The sequence below is a fragment of the Pinus tabuliformis genome, chromosome 2_2 (assembly GCF_031772625.1).
Source record: "Pinus tabuliformis cultivar Carrire ecotype Pingquan chromosome 2_2, CPIR1, whole genome shotgun sequence".
NCBI lineage: Eukaryota > Viridiplantae > Streptophyta > Pinopsida > Pinales > Pinaceae > Pinus > Pinus tabuliformis.
In genome coordinates, this window is record NC_142300.1 from 1,309,273,464 (window position 1) to 1,309,283,791 (window position 10,328).

The 10,328-nt window shown below is 36.7% G+C and overlaps 1 pseudogene; it reads left to right on the plus strand.

Annotated features, from left to right (window-relative positions):
- Nucleotides 1-10,328, plus strand: part of LOC149198322 (disease resistance-like protein CSA1) — a 72,436-nt pseudogene that overhangs the window by 18,541 nt on the left and 43,567 nt on the right.

The window sequence follows — 10,328 nt, forward strand, 5'->3', positions numbered from 1 at the left end:
CAATTAATTACCATTTTATATATTCATCTCTCATCCCCAAATGTCCTCTCACAATTTCTTGGGAGAAGACATGGTCCTCTCCAATTAATTACCCAATTTTATATTCATATCACATTCCCAAAATTTCCTCTCACATTTACTTGGGAGAAGACATGGTCCTTTCCAATTAATTACCAATTTATATATTCATCTCTCATCCCGAAAATATTTCCTTGGGAGAAGACATGGTCCTCTCCAATTAATTACTCAATTTTATATTCATATCACATTCCCAAATGTCCTCTCATGTTTACTTGGGAGAAGAGAAGTCAAATGTAAGGATGAGGGAGAATTTATGACATTAATGAGAGGTGGTTGAGGTGGAGAAGAGAAGGGGGCATAAAAGGGGAAGGATGAGGGGAGGAAGGGGATGCTTGGTCTTGCTTTTGGTTTTGGTTTGGTTGTGGTTTTGGAGGAATTGTTTGAGAGAGAGGAGGGGAGTATTATTCATCTTGGACACACTACATTTGGTTGGACTTGGGCTCGGAGGGCTAGGGAACCTGTGGAGGTTTCCTAGGCTAGGAATTACTTCCTAGTTGGCTGGGAGGTAAATCCAGTTGGTAGTCAAGAGGAGCGTTCCAGCAGGAGCAGCAGCTTAAGGGCATCTCCATCGGGCTATTGGTACATGTATTTATCTATGCATAGATTACTCATGTAAGTGATTGAAATGAAATGTTCACTATTTAAATTGTAGGAATTAGATTTTAAATGATAAATTATCATTGTTTAAATGTCTTGTCAGAAAATAAATTATTTCCCTTTTATTGCATTTCAAAATTGAGAATTTTAGTTTTGTAGAGGACCCTAGGATGGAGCCTCACACATGGTATCAGAGCAAGTTTCAAATATGAGGCCTAATAGTGGGCCTCCTTCATCTAAGCAGCTGTGAGTAGGGGTATCTATTTTTCCAAGTTCTTAGGACCTACACCTTACCCCAACCACAATAACAGGTCTGTTTACATAGGTGCACTGGCTCACAAGGGGAAACATGCTATTGGGGTGATTTGAACTGTGGTGGAGCAAATAACAACACCCTACTTTACCAATCAACTCAGCCCCTATCGACATCTTAGCTTTATTAAACTGTAGCTACCATACTATATTGGTCCTAATCCTCCTTTACTCACAATGTGTCAACGCCTTTTCCTCATGTGTCTTTTCGATTGTTTTATTCAAGCCCAAGGCTGCCTTTTTCATTTTTTTTCCTTTGGATTTGTCTCCTCCTCCTATTCCATTGCCATAGTTTTCCTTTTGGTTGTTGCTACTTTCTGGCTTCAAAAGCCTGCAAGCCTGCAAATCCAGAGATTCTCCCTTAGAAAACCACAAAGGTTTTTGGTTTTCAAGGGATAATTGACATCAAGGAAGAAAAAATGGTGTTTGCAGGCAGAAGCCTAGATTTTAGTTCTCTGTCATTTTATTTATTCTTTTTTTTTCTCCCAACCACATTGCCTCATTTCTGAGCCAATCTTGTTGGTTTGGATCATTAAATTCTAATTTTGGCGGTGGAAAATGCATAGAATGGACATGTATAGAAGCATAGCGGAAGCATGCTACCATTTTTTTCCAAACCCATAAAAGCGAAGGCAGTATCTATGTAAGAAATGGCCACAGATGACCACTCTACTTGTTGCAACTTGGTTGGAGAATCTAAGCTCCAGAAATTTTCTGAAGGATAAACCCCATGCAACATCTGACATCACTACTCTTCGAGTTGGCTGTGGAGCTTTACATTTGCTTGCACATTTTAGACATAGATGCAACATCCATATTTTTCCCTCCCTTTCACTTGGTAAAACGGTCTCAATGAGACATTTGATAGATATTGTGAGGCTACCTGGCTTACGAGTATAGCAATGCACATGATCTTCTGTTGGTGCATCACAGGAACGACACCAATAACTCTGGTCAAATAAATCATCCCTTAAGAACCTTCCCAAAGGCTTGTCAGAACTCCCATAGTATTTTATGAAGAAGAGATAAGAACATTCACATATTGTTCCCTTCCACACACAATGAGTGGACAATGAAACTAGAATACTCTGCTGATTGGAAGGGGAAGGTGGCAAGTCTTCTTTGGAGAGCCACTAATTTCTCAGTGCTATAAATCAGTGTTGATAGACTCAAGCCTGCTTAGTGGCCTAGCTTGGGCAGATGCATTATGCAGTTCCCTGAGTCGAATCATGGCAGAAATTTTTCACCATGTCCCATCATGGATTGTAAAGCTTCTCTCTTTCATTTTCTGCATGTGTTTCCTTTTAGTTCCATTCCATTCATCCAAACACAATTTTGTACAGTAGCCCAGATATGGGATCATGTATAGTCTTGGTGTCCAAATGCTTAGTTTGTTTATGGGTATCTTTTCATTTTATGCTGCCAACAATAGTCATAGTAGTAGAAGGTGGCAACCAGGGAGTGAACTGGGGGACCTTGTCCTCACATAGACTGTCTCCGCCGATTGTTGTGAATATGCTGAAGGCCAACAATATCAGTAAAGTGAAGATATCTTTTTGCAGGCCCAAAAGTAGTGCAGACTCTCACTGGTAGCAGGATACATGTCATGGTGGGTGTTCCAAACGAGATGTTGCACACCCTAAGCATGTCCAAAGTAGCTGCAAAGAGTTGGGTCCATGACAATGTAATCAGATAGGTCTTCAAGGGTGGTGTTGATATCAGGTGTGTACTTACCTTCCTTTCCCCCTCATCTCGTTCAACCCAATAAATTTCTGATCAACCATTTTCCAATAAAGAATCAGTCTTGAGGGGGAAATCCCTTATGGAGGATTTGTTGGTGTTCTTCTATTTTGAATAGTAGAAATTAACGGTCCTTGAAGATTTAAGATTTTGGGGTTTTACAATTGATTTTGAGATGGCTCAAATACAACCCTGTCATTATTGGGTACCCACATTCACCCTTTATGACTTGCTCATAGTGTTGCTATGACCCAGAACTGTCTTTATATTGCTACTCCCCAAAAGGAGTGGATTGGTGATAACAATACATTACTTCACCTCCACACGACAGGTAGGCCATAGCCATGCAAAGGTTGGTTGCTTAACCATTCTTCTTTTATACTTCAGTATGCATCATGCATTGCTACAAGTCCTATGGATTCCCAGGGGTTCACACTTGCTCCATTGTTAGACCTAATTTTAGTAAGTGTTGATCATATCAGTGAGCGTACACATCATTGTTCATATATTACTTATCTTAATATGGTGGTCAAGAAGTAACCCCTACCCTTTGTTATTGGATTCTGTTAGAGGTTTGATTAGCCATATGATTGGATTATATTATGTTGAATTAACATGTCAGCATTAGTGCCTTGCATGACCCACCTAGGCATCATAGCTGTAATCCTGGTATATTGCTGACTGTTATGGTGAACTAGCAATCAATAGTAGTGGTGTTTCATATGTTTCATTATCAGAGCATCACAACTTGCATTTCCAGGACTCTTAGTATAAGGTAAATGTTAGTCGCTATGATTCAGATTATTTATTGTTGGTGCTACGGTTGAAATTTGGGGGAGATGGGTCATTCGGGTAAATTAGAGTAACTGTTGGTACCGCTGCTACAGTCATTGTGTACGTGTCCTGATGTTTGATTTGAAGTAACGAGCCCTAACAATTTACATTCTTCTATTGATCTGTATGTTAGTGATTTGATTTTCTTAATACATTGAGGCAATTTTGTTGGGATTTAACCATTGTTGGTGAGACCTGGCCATATTGTCTCCCCACTTGTTTTCTTGCAAAGAGTTATTATTTGTCAATAATTCAGAGAAGCAGAATGTATTATTCTGTAAGTTAATTTATTTGTTCATTACTTGAATGCATTATTCTATTACTGCATTGTCTTCTTCCTTGAACATCAATATCAGAACATGTTTGACTCAACTCTTGGACATACTAAATGGCGAGTGGCTTTGTATTAATATTCTAGTGTCTGAACATGATGACTCCCAAGAGAACTCATTTATGGAGTCGTTTGGCACCTTGATGTCAAATCATCGCATCCTAGGGTTGAAGAAGGTCCCAAGGGCTAGTTGTTCAATGATGAAAGTAGAATGTGAGTTGGGTTTAGAACGTCGTGAGACAGTTCGACTTCTATCTAAAATTGATAATGCCCTTTCACAATCATCTAAAATTGTCAGCAGATGAAACAAAGTATCATGATTCATCAGTCAATTCAATTTCTGCTATTGAAGAATTATTAATAGATGGAGAGATCCTCAACTCGACAAGAAAATATAGGCATATGGAAAAACATATCTAGTCTTGCTTTGAGGACAGCTGAAACATTATTTACATACCAGATGTATGCCAACTAAAAGAGTTATTGGAAGCCAAATAGCCTGAATCATAATTAAGAAAACATCATGAATTGCAAATAAACATCACCTAAATTCTCTTTAAAAGGATATTAAACTAGGATTTAAACTAAAATGAGAGAACCACAAAATCAATTAGAAACATCAGTGACAAGAATAGCAAAGGATTCTTCAGTTCGTATCACAAACCTTCTTACATCCACATGCTGATCAACTGGAAGAGGTTCAAATTCCATTAGGCTAACAGGAAGAGAGGAGTCATCTTTCCTAGAATATTCTTGTTTCGTTGAAAAGTACTCTGTGCCACCATCAGTAGGTTCCAAAAGTAAGCCATCTTGAGTTGAATGTACAGACCCTTCCTCTCGTAGCACAAAAGTAGAGTCTCTTGCTCGATCTGAGATGCCTTTGGCCTCTAAAACTACTTTTTCACGAGAACTACTATTGATTGTGTTGGATTTTACATCTAGAATAGAACTTTTGATAGTTTTCTCACTACTAGAGCTTGACCAGGAATCTGAATCATAATCCAAGTGATCTTTTCTGGGCACTGCAGTTAGAAGTTGATTAAGCATATCTTCTTTATAGAATGGCATTACAGGTGAGCTAAAAGGACCCCTTTTTTTTTTTTTTTTTTCTGGTTCCAATTCGTCTTTGACAGTCAAATTCACAGGTGTTCCAAACTTTTGCTGTCATCTGAATTAAATCTGCTTCCTTCAACTCTTGTTTTTTTTACTCCACTTATATTTGAATGATAATCGCCAATGGTTAACGCGCCTTGAATTCTTCCAGATGCTCCTGTACAATGAAATTGCTCAGCCTTATGTAGGTCTGAAGAATCTGTAAGCATTGTATTTTGAATATTAAACTCAACTCCATCATTAGATGATTCTTGCAAAATATTACTTTCACTGTCAAGGGCCCTATCATTTAATCTTAGTTTCTGCCCCATGGATGTTGGTGCCCTAAAAGGATCACTAGGATCATCATCATCATCATTTTCTCCACTATCAAAGAGACATTTCTGCAATAGTGATAGCCTTTCCTTCAGAGATTTCCTGCCATTATTTGCTTTTGGAAATTGAGGTGCACCAGTGGCAAACTCATTATTTAAACCCAATATCTTTTCAAGTTGTTCTGTCCCTAAGAATTGAGATCTACTTTCTGTAGAGACTTGAGTATCAGTTGTGATTAATTTATCTGATGAATTAGATGTAGTTCGATCCAGAGTATTGCTAATGCTGCTAGATGGACTTAGTTCATTTTTATTTTCATCTGAATTAGAACCATATAATCTCTCTGGAACAGATGGTTGTGACCAGACATGGGTAGATTCAAATGGACTAGAGGAAACTAATTCATCTTCATCATCAAAGAGTCCACCTGAAAATAATTCCCTTCAAATTTCCTGATGAAATTGCTTTAACCAAAAAAATCCTTACCGAGTTCCTGACTAGCTATGCCTTCTTCTGTCTTGCTGCCAATACTCCAAGAGTTCATTTTCTGAGAATCAATTTTCTGTTTATAAATTTGAGTAGTAGGCAGTAACAACATAGGAGTAGATTTATTGAATCTAGAAGAAGTTGAAACTTCCTTATTATCCAAAAGGCTTGAGAAATTATTGTTACATTGACTTTGTTGCTCATGTAATTTGAACTAGATTGACATGGATCTTGTTGACCTTCCACAAAAGAGTTTATTTCTTCAGGATGTGTTGAGCTTTTTAGTTTTGCTTTTTCATTGAAACTACCACCTTTAACATTGTGAGAACCATCCACAGGTTGTGAATGCAAACGAAGGTATTCATTTATTATAGAGGTAGATAACGCAACTTCACTATCAAAGAGGCCTCCTGCAACCATATTTGGATGAAATTTTCTATTAAAACTACTCGAAACAACCTGGTGTGCAGTTTCTTCCATTGATTTGCTAGTTATGCTTGCATGTATAGGAGTGACTGAGGTTCCTCATTACCAAGGATGGACTAGGAATTGGGAACTTCTGATACCTGAGACTATCGAGGGTAACAACCTATGAAGCAGCAGCGTCAATGCCAATGTTGTTTTCATAAATAGAAATGATCTTGGAATTGGAAAAAATATCATCATAAGGTATGTATGGACTACAGAGTGCAACCTCACGCATAGCTTTGAAATCAAGAGCAGCTGAAACTGCAGGCTCCATTCCAACCTGGTCGTCTTTATCTGATTCTGTTCCAAACTAATCAGACTCTAAAAGACTTCTGGTCCCAACCATTTCTGAAGCCAAACGTATCCCTTCCCCCTCCACCTCAGCATCTAATTCCAGAGGATCCATACAAAAAATCATATCCTCTATTAGCCCACAACTGTTATCCCGCATAAATTCTTCTGTGCTAATAATATGAGGAAGTTGTCCATTGCTCCACCAAACTTTGTGAGGAATCGCTTCGGAAGTATTTCTATAACTTCTCTGAATGTATTGATTGTAGCCATTCAAGCCACTCAATAATGCTTCTTTGTATCTTGGAACTATATCCTCTTCATATCTTTGAGTGGGTACACAAACTTCTGAAAGTTGGATGTTGGAATCTGAATTTTGGGCAATCATCTCATCACCTTCACATACACAATTTTCAATGAACTGAGTATTTGAGAGCCCTTTGAAAGAATTGAATGTATTATATAGATCTTGTTCAACAGCTTCAGTCTACTCTAACAGTTTATGCATTTCCTTAGTAATGCTATTTTCCCTCTTTTGCAATCCCTCCATAAAATCCTCCAGCCATTTTAGCACCTGGACATTATATGGACATTGGATTACAGAGACCATCCAGATTTAGTTGCTTCTTTGAACGTCGTGATCAAGGAGCTATTATCCATTGCGGGACTACAGAGATTAGATGTTTTTTTTTTCAGGTTTAAAAAAAATAAAAATATTCTTTAAGCCTTTAATGGATTTTACAATGGCTTCAACCAATCCCCATCAGAACAGGATTTGGTAGGACCTCAAGAAAATTGATTTCATTCAAGACATATAATACTATTTAAAAGACTTGGATTTTGAATCTATAAGGGTTGAGTGAATATACACTTCCCTTGAATTGGAGTATGTCGTTCTTCCAAGCAAATTTTGGGTTAGTTAATTTTGGAGATTGTTAAACGTCAACTGGTAGGTCTTGTAATGATGGATTTTGACACCACCTCTCGTGCATGGAGTTCATAGTTAATCACTTCTATAATTCCCTAGTTTTCTACATGAAATTAGACTTAGTGGTTTAAGATTTAGACTACTTTTCTACAAGTCATTTTGGAGGCTTGCATCTAGCACATATGGTGTTTGAAATGTGATTGAGGGCCTTGCATAACATTGCTCAAACATTTGATTTACCGTTAGCACATTTATGATGAGGGATATCCATCAACTAAGAGTTTCCTTAAATATTGTTGGTTAACTATTGCTCCTTGACATAGTGAATCAGTGGTTTGGCATGTTTGCATGTGTTAATAGGGTTTTACTTGGATTATTGTTTCATGATTTTGATTGGTGAACCTTGAAGTAGTACACCCACCCTTTGTTGCATAATTGATGTCCCTTTTGGTGGATGTCTTGATGACATGGAAAAGTGGTTGGGGTTTGTTAGAAGAATGCCAATGGATACTTATAGTTTGGCTATGATGTGGCATGTTGTGAGTTATTTTTTTTTAGAGGAAATCACTCCCCTTATTTGGCATCTTCTCATGCATTTGGAGGCATTCAGACCTTGCTTGGGTGGTCTTCTACATTGACACCCATGGTTTTGGTCACTTGGTATGTTATTTTCACATTATATCATATAGTTTCTCTTGGTTTGGGAAGATCCTTTATTACTATATTGGAGAGTGTCCTAGCCTCATTACACAATCTCTTAGGGTGAACTATTTATCATATTCCTTGGGGAGAGGTGTTGATACATGTGCATTTAACCACTTTGGCACATAGATTGAGGACGTCCCACTTCTTTGAGGAGGTTATAACAACTTTATGGACAATTGTGGCACATGTTTCTATGGGATTACTATTTATGGCCAATTTGGTTGATCCTAGGAGATAATTCCCTAACATCTTTATACTATTTCCATTTGGAGGAGTTACGTTGTTTGTCTACAAGACTCTAATTACCTTGGCATATTCTTTGAATTCACTCCAATTGCAAAGGTGGTCATGACCATTATTTGCAAATATTTTTTTGGATTACTCTTCAAGGATGAGTTGCTCTCTTCTTAGAGAAACAACCTTAACATATTCTATTTTGGCCATGCATTTGGTATCTCTAGGTGGCTAACTACCTTGTCTAAGAGACTGCTTCCATTTTGACTTGAGTATTTATATGTGAAGTTATCTAGCTACATGGGTTACCCACGAAGATCATTTTGATAGGGACTCTCACTTTACATATACATCTTGGACAAGTTTGCAGTTAGCGTTAGGGACTTAGTTAAACCTTAGCACTGCATATCGTCTATAAATAGATGGAAAGACTAAAAGAGTAAATCGGGTTATAGAATATATGCCTATAATGTATGTCATGGATAATTATACTCGGTGGGAAAGGTACGTACCATTGGTAAAATTTTCCTATAACAAAAATTACCACAATTCAATTAGGATGCCTCCTTATCAAGCTATAAATGGGAGGCCATGCAGGGTACCATTGAGTCGACGAAAGGATGGAAGACATAGTAATAGTCATGATAGGATTGTTTCAAAATGGAGGAATAGGTAAGATAGATTCAACAAAGTTTAACAGAAACAAGATGGGAAAAAGGGTTATGTTGATGCACATAGTACCGATCGAAGTTTTAAAGTGGGGGACCAAGTTTTTATTTTTTTAGTTATTCCTAACACTATTCAGTTTGAGAAAGGTATGAAGTTACCACATTGATTTATAAGACCTTTTAGAATCAAAAAGAAAATTATACCAGTGTCCTATTGTCTTGTACTACCACGCCACTTGCATAAAACTCATGATGTTTTTATGTATCTCTCCTGTAACATTATGTTTCTGATGAATCCAACAAACTGGACTGGAGGGAATTATAGGTCTCAAACGTGGGAACCATAATGATCAAACCTATATGCATATTATACCACAGGGTTTGATAGCTCAGGCATCACTTGGTGGACCAAGTTAAGATACAATGGGACAAGTCTAACCCAATATCTGCTACCTGGGAAGACACAAAGACTATATGTTGCAATTACCCCTCACTTTTGACCATTTATGATGTACATCTTGACTTAGATAGCTACCTATGCTAAGGCTCTATTTGGAGTTCCACATTATTTATTTATGAACACTATGTAATATTGATTCATTTAGTTGGATAAGTGAAAATACTTACATAAATCATTAGATGGATTTGATATTGATGATGGAAATGTTTGATGTATGACCTAATGTATGACTTACTTGGTGATGAATTATTTAGTGCATGACTTATCAAAATTATTGTTGTTTCATGTATGGCTCAAGTGGATATGATTTATTTAATGAATGACTTAGTGAAATTATGATTTATTTCCAGTATGAACTACAAGATTAACACGTGAGTACTAGACTTAATAACATGATGTTTAAGATCACTTATCTATATATATATATATATATATATATATATATATATATATATATATATATATCTATATATATATATATATATATATATATATATATATATATATATATATATATCTATATATATATATATATATATATATATATATATATATATATATATATATATATATATATTGTTGTTATATAAATGCATGAATAAGAGCTAACCCGCAGATTGGAAAGAACTATATGATAGCCAAGATCTACTCTTCCATTGGGGGAAGGTCGAGACATCTCATGAGGAAAGGTATAATGTACATTATTCTATTACATTTTGTATCTACTAGATATGCACTCTTATGACATGGGTAAAATATGAATGA